General features: G+C 44.3%; 1 long non-coding RNA gene and 1 pseudogene across 1 annotated transcript; both read right to left on the bottom strand.

Moving 5' to 3' along the window:
* Positions 1–818: 818 nt before the first annotated feature.
* On the bottom strand, positions 819–1,384 carry LOC123925233 (annotated as a pseudogene).
* A 6,502-nt stretch (positions 1,385–7,886) lies between these two features.
* Positions 7,887–10,257, bottom strand: LOC123925234. The gene is made up of 3 exons (XR_006814935.1): positions 10,165–10,257; positions 9,444–9,552; positions 7,887–8,411 (listed from the first exon to the last, which is right to left on the bottom strand). It is a non-coding gene; the product is annotated as an uncharacterized LOC123925234 (long non-coding RNA).
* Positions 10,258–11,226: the final 969 nt, after the last annotated feature.

Genomic DNA, 11,226 nt, shown 5'->3' with positions numbered 1-11,226 from the left:
CCTTCCCTTGCCCTTTGCTTACATCCCTTAAGTCACATAAGCTAAGGTCAGCTCCGGAGAGACAGGTGCCAGTCCTCCCCATCCCGCCTCCCTGAGCCTGCTTCCTCCCCTCCCCACTCTGGGCAGAGGTTGTCTCGTGGCATGTCTGGGCAGAAGGACTGGAGCACAGTTCCCTGCCTGAGCACCAGTCAGAGGGAATAAAGCTGAAACTACAGGGTGCCTCCCTTGCACTGGCCCTTCTAAGGCCCTGAACACAGGTTCTCACAGTCATATAGCTTTTTATAAAATTTGCAAGACAAATTTTAACCACAATCAGTGAAGATCCTGTTTCTTCTACACTGATTTCCCTTTTGACAAGCTACCCCAACTGTCAGTGACATTATGGGATCCCATGGATGTTCTGGGCAGGGACGGGTGTTGAGTTTGAGATACATCTAGTTTGGGTTTAGGGAGATATGCCTTATGAACGCAGTTCAGTTATTGCTGGGAATACTATTGCCCACTGGCTGGGAGTTGTGAAAGGCAGATGAAGGGGACAAAGGTCATCTTATGACATGACTGTGTCCTGCAGCATCTGGCACTGGTAGTATGAGGTGAGTGGAGGAGCAACAATGTTTGAAATGTTTGGAGCCAGAGGACAGTCTGTGGAACATTCACTAAAAGGAAGATTCAGTTCTCAAAGAAGCCAAGTCAAAATGCAAGTTCTTTCCTGTCAGGTACATACTTGAAACTGCAGCATAGATGATTATAATACATTATAGACATTTTTTTCTATAGTTTTTTCTTTATTAATACAGTATTTATTTGTCTTCCCCCTGTCAAACCTTGAGCCAACCACTTTCCCCAGGCTGCCTGGGGAGGTATAGGAAAAGGAATATACAGGGGAGACGAGACACAGGAGAAAGACCTGTGGGAGGTGGAGACGGCTCCTTCACATGGCGAAGAGGATGAGAAAGGCCGCCATCAGGCAAAAGAGCCCCATGGCCTCCGAGAGGGCAAAGCCCAGAATGGCGTAGGAGAAGAGCTGTTGCTTCAGAGAGGGATTCCTGGCTTAACCAATGATGAGGCTCCCAAACACAGTCCCAATTCCAGCCCCCGAGTCAGCCACCCCTACCGTGGCAGCCCCAGACCCAATGAACTTGGCTGCTGTATGGATGTCCTTTGAAATGGCGCTGGTTTGGAAGCTGTGGCTAGGAATAAGTGATGTCAGGGGATGTGGGGTTGCCAAGATGCTGAGGCACTTATAAGGTGTCTCAACTGTCAGTGTCTCGGGTGGTTTTAGCATCACTGCAGACAGTGATCGGCTCAACAGCTGAGAGGTGCTCCTGACCAAGAACGGGGTGGGGATGGACTTTGCACAGGTGTACATTTTCCCAGGGGTGAGGGTCTGTGGCAGGAGAGCTGCTCCCAGGGCCGAGAAGACAGAGAGGGCCTTTTCTATAGTTTTTGATGGGAATTATATACAACAACGTTTATCAAAATTCCTGAGTTTGCAGTTGACAAGTCTGAGGCAGTATCACAAAAGCTAGGTGTCTGCAGTAGTTCATAAACAAAAAGGAGAGAGAGAGCTTTCAAAATTTAGAACAACAATCTTAAAAATGTACATGACATTGCCAATTATGAACAGGAAACCAGACAGAAATTTTCTAAACAACCAACTATAAATAGATTTTAATCAACTCTGCCAGGGGGAAGATTGAATTATTTTTCTACCCTCTCTATAGAAAATATGACAAGAGACACCTTGTGACTCAGTTGGTTAGACATTTGACTCTTGATTTTGGCTCAGGTCATGATCTCAGGGTTATGGGATTGATCCTGGCATTGGGCTCCTTGCTCAGCAGGGAGTCTGCTTGAAATGCTCTCCCTCTCCCTCTGCCAATCCCTGTCCCTGCTCCCACACATACTCCTTCTATCTCTCTAAAATAAATAAATAAATAAATAAATATTTAAAGAAGAAGGAGGAGGAGAGAGAGGATTGGGCTAGGCCACCTGCCCAGGGCCTCTCCACCCCAACAAGTATCCTGTTTGTGTCCTTCCAGAGTCACCATCACAACCCCTCCTCCTCTTCCTTCCCTGATGATCATGAATTTTTTTTTAAGATTTTATTTATTTATTTGATAGCAAGAGAGCACAAGCAGGGCAGCAGCAGGCAGAGGGAGAAGCAGGTTCCCCACCTGACATGAACCTCAATCCCAGGACTCTGAGATCATGACTTGAGCCAAAGGCAGACACTTAACCAGCTGAGCCACCCAGGCGCTCTGAATTTGTATTTTTATAATATTCTACATGTTGTAGCTTCAAAAGGCAAATAGCACATGATGTTTATAATAAGGAATATCAGCTTTCTGCTCCCATTCCCCAACTTGAGGCCTTCTCCCCATGAGAAACCACTGATTTTTTTTTCTAGGTATTTATCTCCATATTTTACTTGAATATTTTATATTGCAATTTATTAAGTTTCTAAGCATCATCCAATGACTTTTCACGTAGAAAGAGTACTTTAGTTCTTTTCCATCTCCTCCTCCACTGTCCAACATGGACATTTCCTTTTTTTTTTTTTTAAGATTTTATTTATTTATTTGACAGACAGAGATCACAAGTAGGCAGAGAGGCAGGTAGAGAGAGAGGAGGAAGCAGGCTCCCTGCTGGGCAGAGATCCTGATGCGGCTAGATCCCAGAGTCCTGGGATCATGACCTGAGCCAAAGGCAGAGGCTTTAACCCACTGAGCCACCCAGGTGCCCCAACAACATGGACATTTCTTAAATGGGGGTTAAATCAATATTTGGTGCTTACATTATTATGAATATGTACTTTTTTTTTTTTTTTGAGCAGAGAGCTCCCTGTCCTCCTGCTCCAATTTGGACTGATTGCTCACTGGATCTGGTGCTCCCTTTACTACAGCCTTGCAACCCTTCTGCCCACACCCTGTTGGAGTCCCTGCTTCCCTGTGTCTCCCCATTTTATGGTTTAATCTCTTACTTAAGGAGAGCATGTCCTTCAGGAACTTCATGAGAAAGAGTTGGTGGAGGGAAAATTTAAAGTCTTGGCCTGCTGTTAAATGACTTTGTTCTACCTTCAAATTTGATAGTTTAGCTAGACACAGAATTCTAGGTTGGAAAAAATTTCCCTCAAAATTCTGAAGACCTTTTCCTATTATCTTCTAGCTCTTTGTGTTGTTGGGAAATCTAGTACCACTCTTTCTTAGTTCTGTCTGTAAATTTCCAGGATCTTTTCCTTATTGCTAGTATTCTGAAGCCCACAGTGACATGACTTGTTGGGCTTTTTCTCTTTCCTTCTTTCTGTATAGGAGGAACTTCAGTTCTAGAAAATATTCTTGTATTATTTCCTTGATAAACGTGTCCTTTCCATTTAATCTGCTTTTTCTTTCTGAAACACCTATATTGTTTTATATTTTCTAGAACTTTATTTTATTTTATGCCAGGAATATTTCTAGGCTCTTGGGACATATCAGTGGTCTAAAGAGACAAAAATCTCTGCCTCCTGGAACTTGTTTCCTTGCAGTGATGGGTTCAAATCCTGGCTCCCCCTCTGACTGGCCATGATACCTTAGATAAGACATTTAAACCTTTCCTGTCTCAGTTTCCTTATCTCTAAAGTAGAGGTTATAATAGAAATTGCTTCCTGTTCCTCCAAATAAAAATTGGTTGTTCAAGGCCTAAAAGATTTATTTCATACAATGAATGGGACTAAAAGAATACCTAGCACACAGGAAGAACTATAAACATGTTTAGGATTAACACTATTACCTGGCTAAGCATTTGAATCATCACAAAAGCAAAAGCAAAACTTCCAATCCCCTTGTGCAACTTGTCATTGTTCACTTGAAGATAAGCTGGGGCTGGGATGATAGGAGTAGCTGAGTCATTCCAGCTCTTCCAATCCTGACCAGCTTTCATATTTCAGCACTACTGTAAAATGAAGTGATGCCTGCATCGGTAAGTGAAGAGGTTCCACTGGCTTAGCAAAGTCTGTTTTAATGGTTTCCCGCAAGTATCAAGACTCCAGTTAAATTTATCTTGGGGACTAGAACTGTGTAGGAAGGTCACCATTTGATTTTACCTTCCTCGGGCTTGGATCTGGAACACTAAGTTTATGTGTCAGGGAAACATCAGGTTCTTCTCTGATAACCTGAACCCACTTATTTGGCTCTGCTCCTATCACTTTGAAACTCACACTACCTCTGGTCCCAGCTCCCACTTTCAAAAACAGAATGTCACTCAAAGCCCTCTAATCTCCCCAGGAAAAGACTCTAGTTCTCACATCAGAATTTGAACTGCTGTTGAGTTCAGAGACTAAGAAGCTCCCAAGGACATGGGATCAGCCCAGAGTATTGAGTTGAAAGGATGTAACTCTCCTTTTTATAATGTCATCTAGCAAGCAGAGAAGATCTATTTCTTTAGTGATTTTTCTGGGAGAAAAAAATAATTTTTTAAGGAGTTCTAAGATTGTTAAAAGAGTTTCTCTAAAAATTTTCTCTTTCTTCTCTTTCTGATACATCTCTTATATTCTGGATTTAGGGTATAGTTGAAATGTCTAGGCTTGGTTATCGGGAGAAAGGCACTATCAGGTTAGGGTGTTTGAAACATGGGTTTCTGAGAAATCATGGTTAGCTCCCTCTTTTTCAGTCCTTGACAACGTCACAAAGAAAGGGAAGTGGATTAATTCTTAAAAAAAAAAAACCATAGAGGAGGAGGTTGAAACATTTCAAGTCTCTTGGAAACTTTGCGTGGGAACTCCACCACTTTATCTTTAGGATACAAAGTAATGATGGTGATGATGACAGTTGTGAAGGGGATGATGCACTATGCTCACATAAAAGCTTTTCATCTGTAGGCTCAAAGGACAGCACAACCACTAATTAATCCTGAGGCAAGGTAGGCAAATATCATTACCTCCAATCTGCAAATCAGGAATCCAGGCTGGAGGAAACTAAACCCTTAACCAGAGCCATCTCAGAGTGAAGACTAGAAATGAAATGAAGAGTCCCTGTGTCCTAACTTTCCACTGGCCACCTCAAAGCAGGATACTAAAGGGCTTTCTTTCTTTCTTTCTTTCTTTTTTTTTAAGATTTTATTTATTTATTTGAGAGTGAGAGAGAGAGAGAGAGCACAAGCAGAGGGAGCAGCAGAAGGAGAGGGAGAAGCCGACTCCCCACTGACCAGAGAGCCTGACACAGGGCTCAATTCCAGGATGCAGAGATCATGACCTGAGCCAAAGACAGATGCTTCACCAACTGAGCCACCCAGGTGCCCCAAAGGGATTTCTTTTATTCCACAGACAGAGCTAGCTCCTTGCTGCATCCAACCCTCTTCTTTACAGAGTTCAGTAAGGGCAGGGATGAGACCTGGTAGAATGATGTTTCCACCACAGAATGGTTCTGAGGGCTGCCACATCTCCCACCATGGAAACACAAGTGTGGAAGGTGTGCATGAAACACTATAATCAGCTTGAAGGTAAGAACTGTAACTCACACTTTGTACCACTTGTAATATGCAGCATAGAGTCCAACCATAGATCTCCACGGTTTTGGTTATTTCTTGATTAATAGTACTATTCTTTGGCAGGGAAAAGGATATATTTCCTTTTTCTGTAAAGTCTATTGGTTTAGACTTTAATTTTAGGTTTAATTTAGGTTTAATTTTAGGTTTTAATTTTAGGTTTAATTTTCTTTTTTTTTTTAAAGATTTTATTTATTTATTTGACAGACAGAGATCACAAGTAGACAGAGAGGCAGGCAGAGAGAGGAGGAAGCAGGGTCCCTGCCAAGCAGAGAGCCTGATGTGGGGTTCGATCCCAGGACCCTGGGATCATGACCTGAGCTGAAGGCAGAGGCTTTAACCCACCGAGCCACCAAGGTGTCCCTTAGTTTAATTTTCTTGGTTCAAGAGGGAATTTATGGAGTGTGGCAAAGATAGTAGCTGACCACCAAGAATTTGTCTTCCCTCTCACGTAAAGTCGTTTCAGGGAAGGGGCTGTCAAACTGGGAACAATATTTCCCAGCACTTTTGGTCTGACTGACTAGTTCTGGCCAATGGAATGTGAGAGGAAATGGTGTGCGCCATTTCCAGGCTGAAAGAGTCCAGTGTCTGATGTGTTTCCCATCTTTCTGCCTCTGGTAACCGCCTTAGGACAATGCGTGGAAGATGGCCGAGCTAAAGAACTTAATTTCCTGTGTTGCACACTTGGAGGGGAACCCCCAAGTCATACCCACATTAAACTTCAGGTAAGTGAGAAGTCAACCTCTTTTATTGTTTTGAGATTTAGAGTCATTTTTTACTCCAGTTAGCCTACTCTTATACAGGGATGAACAACAACTTAGAGATGAAGTAATTAGGGCAAAAGGAAAACAGGGACAGGGAGATAAGATGAACACAGGACAAAGTATATACAGAAAACGCATGTTCTAAGGTCATACAAGTTGTTGGAAATGGGCAAAATATGAGGCTTTGGGTTTCCCAGCATCCAAAGCAAAGAAGGGAATGCCACGAGCTACAAGATTCACAATGCCCAGAAGAGAAACGCATATTAACAAGCAGGAGAAATACGCATTTTTCTGGTTCCTTAAACCAAGACCCATTTCCCCTATGTGGCATGAGAAAGAGGATCAGTGCTACCAGCTGCGTTGGGCCATATCCTTCATAGCATCTGTACAGTGGCTCTCACAGAAACGTTCCTGTAGCTGATAGGACGTCTCTCGATGCAAAAAGTGGCAGAATATGAAAAAGTGGCTCAGAAATAGCACCTTTTTTTTTTAAAAGATTTTATTTATTTGACAGAGAGAGAGACAGTGAGAGAAGGAACACAAGCAGGGGGAGTGGGAGAAGGAGAAGGAGGCTTTCAGTCGAGCAGGGAGCCTGATGTGGGGCTCGATGCCAGGACCCTGGGATCATGACTTGAGCCGAAGGCAGGCGCTTAATGACTAAGCCACCCAGGCGCCCCAGAAATAGCACTTTTAAGAGAGGCCAAGATAGTGTAGTGCACAAAGGCAGCTCTTCAATAGGCTGCCTTAATCCAATATCCAATGACCTGAAAGGGGGGCTTCCTTGCTCTAACATAGGCTCTGAGGTTATCGCTTAAGAATCAAAACCATACTTCTGGATGAGCCAGGAGGTGGAAGCCCAGTCACACCACACTGCAAGAACAGCCTGATCCCCTGGATGGATGACCTTGTCCTCCAGCCAGATGTGTCAGGAAGCAACCCAACACCTGACTTGCTGACCATAAAGTGAGGAAGTTCCCTTCCCTGACTTGCTTGTTGAGTGGATGGTCCTGGTGTGGATGTTCATTCTGTTTCCACATCTCAAGGGAAGTGATGGGAAGGAAACCAAGGCCGCACCTACTGAGGTCACCCTTGGTTTCCTAAGGTCTACAGGTGTGGATGAGAGACATCTGGCCAGGAAGCCAGCCTGCCAGAATCCCAGGAGTGAGGGCACTCAGCCACGCCATCAGGAAAGAGGAAGCTAGCAGTATTCTCAGCAGTATTCCGGCCAGCACTCAAATTCTTCAAGTTTGCAGAGCAGTGAACCGTATCAGACATCCGCCCTGTCAAGGGTCTTCACCATGAGGTGGATTACATCCTTCGTGAGCTGGGATGCTTAACCCTGCCGGCAGAGAGAACACATTGCCCTCTGAAAGAAGTGACTGTTCTAAGGGGAAGAGATAAATCATGGGGAACGGCTTGACTTTTCTCCCAGAAAGCGTGTTGTCCATTTGCCTTATGGGAAAGAGAGGTGCCTGTGCATCCAGGAGCCCAAAGCCATTTCACTCCTGTCCTTTTCCCTCGCCTCTTTCCTGCCCCGTGCCTGTCACCTCCCTTTAAGACACAGATGGAAATAATACATTGACCATAACCAAGACAGTGTATTTATCAGTGGTATTTATTTACAGAGGCTGATGGCAAGAGGATGCAATGTCTTTTTCTTCTTTTTGAAGTTCTTCTGGGACATTTTTTTTTTTCTTCTCAACAAATATTTAATGAGCAAGTCCAGGGAACTGGGATAGCAGAGTCAGTTAAAAACGTGAGCTTCTGGCTCAACAGATCCAGGTTTGGCCCCATCTGCTTTATTTCTTATGCAAACCCATAACCTCTCTAAGCTTTGGTTTCCTCACATGGTGTTCTGAGAGTTTTAGGAGAGGTAATGAACCAAATGCCCTGTTGGAGTAACTAACTGAGTGTGTTCCTCTGCCTCCTAATACCATTCCGGCAAGGCTTAGAATTCCAACATATGAGTGGAGAGGGACACATAAATATTCAGCCCATTGCACCTTGGTACCATGGTCCTGGTGTTACCATCTGGAAACAAGAAGCTGGTGGCTTAGTCTGGAATAAGCCATCCCTGAATAAGTCAGCTTGGGAGTGGATCAGCATCAGTAGTCTGCTCTGAGACTGTGAAGAGAAAAGGGCACAGCTAAGTGTGTGATACTATGTAGGACAGACACTTGTATCCTATAGATTCAAAAACAGAGTGAGGGGGCACCTGGGTGGCTCAGTGGGTTTAGCCTCTGCCTTCGGCTCAGGTCATGATCTCAGGGTCCTGGGATGGAGTCCCAAATCAGGCTCTCTTCTCCGCAGGGAGCCTGCTTCCCCCCTCTCTGCCTGCCTCTCTACCTACTTGTGATCTCTCTCTGTCAAATAAATAAATAAATAATCTTAAAAAAAAAAAACCATCGTGAGTATATCTTTATTAATTTAGTCAGCTGCCTGGCCTTCACTGTTCACTTCTCAGTCTGCCTTTCCCTCCAGAGGAAGGGCTCGTGCTGGTGTTTACTATACATGGTAAACTCAGCAAGAGCTGTCAGGTGACATTTCATATGAATATGGATGCTTAATCAATAAACGTTGACCTTTGGTGGTGGTGATGATAGATTCTTTCTGGCAGGTTATACAGTTCCTGATATAGTACGCCTTACATCTTTGCAGTTAATTGTATGCTTAAATGTATGTGCTGATACACACATATATAATATGTACATATACACTGGATGTAGCACGCACACATTTATATAGATACACGGGTACACTTATATACATACACACATGCACATAAGTGCTTTGAATGTTCCCTATTTTAGAAAAAAGCAAGAGGACTGGCCCGTGGTAGGAAGCAATCTGTGGGTTGTACTGTATATTTCATTTGTAACTTCCATTCCCTTGAAAGTATCAGGTCCCTTGTAATTGACACTCTGTTTGGAGGGCATAGGGGTGGTGTAGGGCAGCTGGAAGAAGGGCTGAGTGGAGGCCATGGTTCTTTCACACCTGCCTAGACGCTTGGGCAACAGCTGCGAAGCCCACCATGTGGAAAAGCTGCCTCCCTCTCCTATCCCTCATGCTGGAATTCCTACTACAGGAGCCTAACTTTTATTTCAATTCCAGTTAAACAAATACACCAATGCCCCAGGGGAGGCAACAAACACTCACATGTTAAAACTTGCCTGAAGGAACTTTTTACTTCCAGAGAGAGAAGTGTGTAGCCTTTTAGCTGGGGTGGAAGGGGGGCCACGGCAGGGAGGTCGGTGCGGGTCCGTTGCTGGAAAGAGGAACAGAGAACCTCAGAGTCAGAACTCATGACGTCATGCTTGTTCTTTGCGCCCGATTTCCCTTCCCTGTCTCATCTTTGAAAGAAGCTTTTGACTGCTGACACAGCAGCCTTCAAGGTGAATCATGGATTATTTGTCTGTGTGCATTACCTGTGCTTTAAATGTAAATTTTCAGCCATTTATTCAAGGCCTGGCAATAATTAACTGACAATAAGGAAATAAGGATTTTCTTAGAGGAGCGCATCAGAAAATAATTTCCTGGGGTCACAGAGAGAACTGTAAACAGCTGAAGTCACTCTGGGGCCATTTTGTGTCGCCTGGCGCAAAGTCCTTTTAGGTTATAGATGGCCCCGCCCTTCCTGAGGACTGTTGGACTCCCCCGTGCCAGGGACGCGGGGAGCCCCACGGCTGAGTCTAGTAGACAGGCTAGTCCGTGTGTGCAACCGAAAGCTTCCCTGGAGCTGGCAATAGTGTAACTGTTCTTCCATCAAACACTTTTTGTACACCCACTTGGTGTCGGGAACTATAAGACTCCGCAAATAAAGACATTAGAAAAATACAAATAGCACGAGTAATACAGTGTTAGCCCTGGAAACATGTACCAGACTCAGAGACCTTTCCTGTTTCCGTTCTGGTCAAACAGCTACTCCCCTCAAGGCGACAAACGCTGAAGCTTATTCTTACTCTAATTAAAGTTGTCTGAAGGCAAAAGAGGAAAGTTTGCCTAAAAACAACTGTGAGGGGAAAAAAAACCCACAAGTCTTTTTGGGCCTCCCAACGTTTTACCAATGCTGCCCTCTGCAGAGCAAACCTAGAATTGCACCTCAGCCGTGTGTGCAAACTTCTCCACTGTCAGGTGTTTGGAGAGAACCTGAAGGTCCAGGGGCCTTCAGACTTGGCTCATAACCTCTCTAAAACAATTGTGAACGATCATGTGCCTTTGTGCATGTTTTTTAAAAACATAGGTATGTGAATTTGTATCATCTTCATAGCTGAGACGGTTGCATATTCCCACATAGGGGCGTGGGCTTTATTTACATTGTTGTAGACTGAGCTGATGGAAATTATGAAAAATGCCTTGTGTAGCACCTCATGGTGAATACAGCCCTCGTTGCAGAACCAATCAATCAAATTAAAATTGCTTTTCGACAGGAAAAAAATAGTTTGATCATTCTCGTTCAATGTAACTGTGTTTGGGTGTCCAGGATTGCAGTCTTGTGACCTGACCAGGAGGCAGGTTGGTAGGCATGGGTGGGGGGTGGGGGGCAGGCAGGCAGGGAGACCTGCCTCTGGCTTCCTTGTCTATATCCATACTGGGTGCTTTGGCCAGCAATTCCCAAGATGGAAACCTCTTGACTTGTCCAAATGAGCAGACTGCTGCTGGAAAGTGACATTTACCTTTTGCTAAGTAGCCCCTGGGGACCAAAATTTATCTTTAAGACCTCAAGAGACACAGAGAAGGGAGAATTATTTTCCAGGAGGCCTCCTCTTTTTAATTAATTAATTAATTAATTAATTTAATAGAGAGCATAAGAGAGCAAAGAGGGAGAGCAGCAGAGGGAGAGAGAGAAGCAACCTCCCTGCTGAGCAGAGAGCCCAATGAGGGGCTCCATCCCAAGATCCTGGGATCATGACTGCAGCCCAAGTCAGACACTTAACCGACT

This window comes from Meles meles, chromosome 14 (assembly GCF_922984935.1).
Source record: "Meles meles chromosome 14, mMelMel3.1 paternal haplotype, whole genome shotgun sequence".
NCBI classification, from domain to species: Eukaryota; Metazoa; Chordata; class Mammalia; order Carnivora; family Mustelidae; genus Meles; species Meles meles.
Note: the sequence above shows the minus strand (reverse complement) of the source record. Positions and strands in the feature narration are given on the sequence as shown.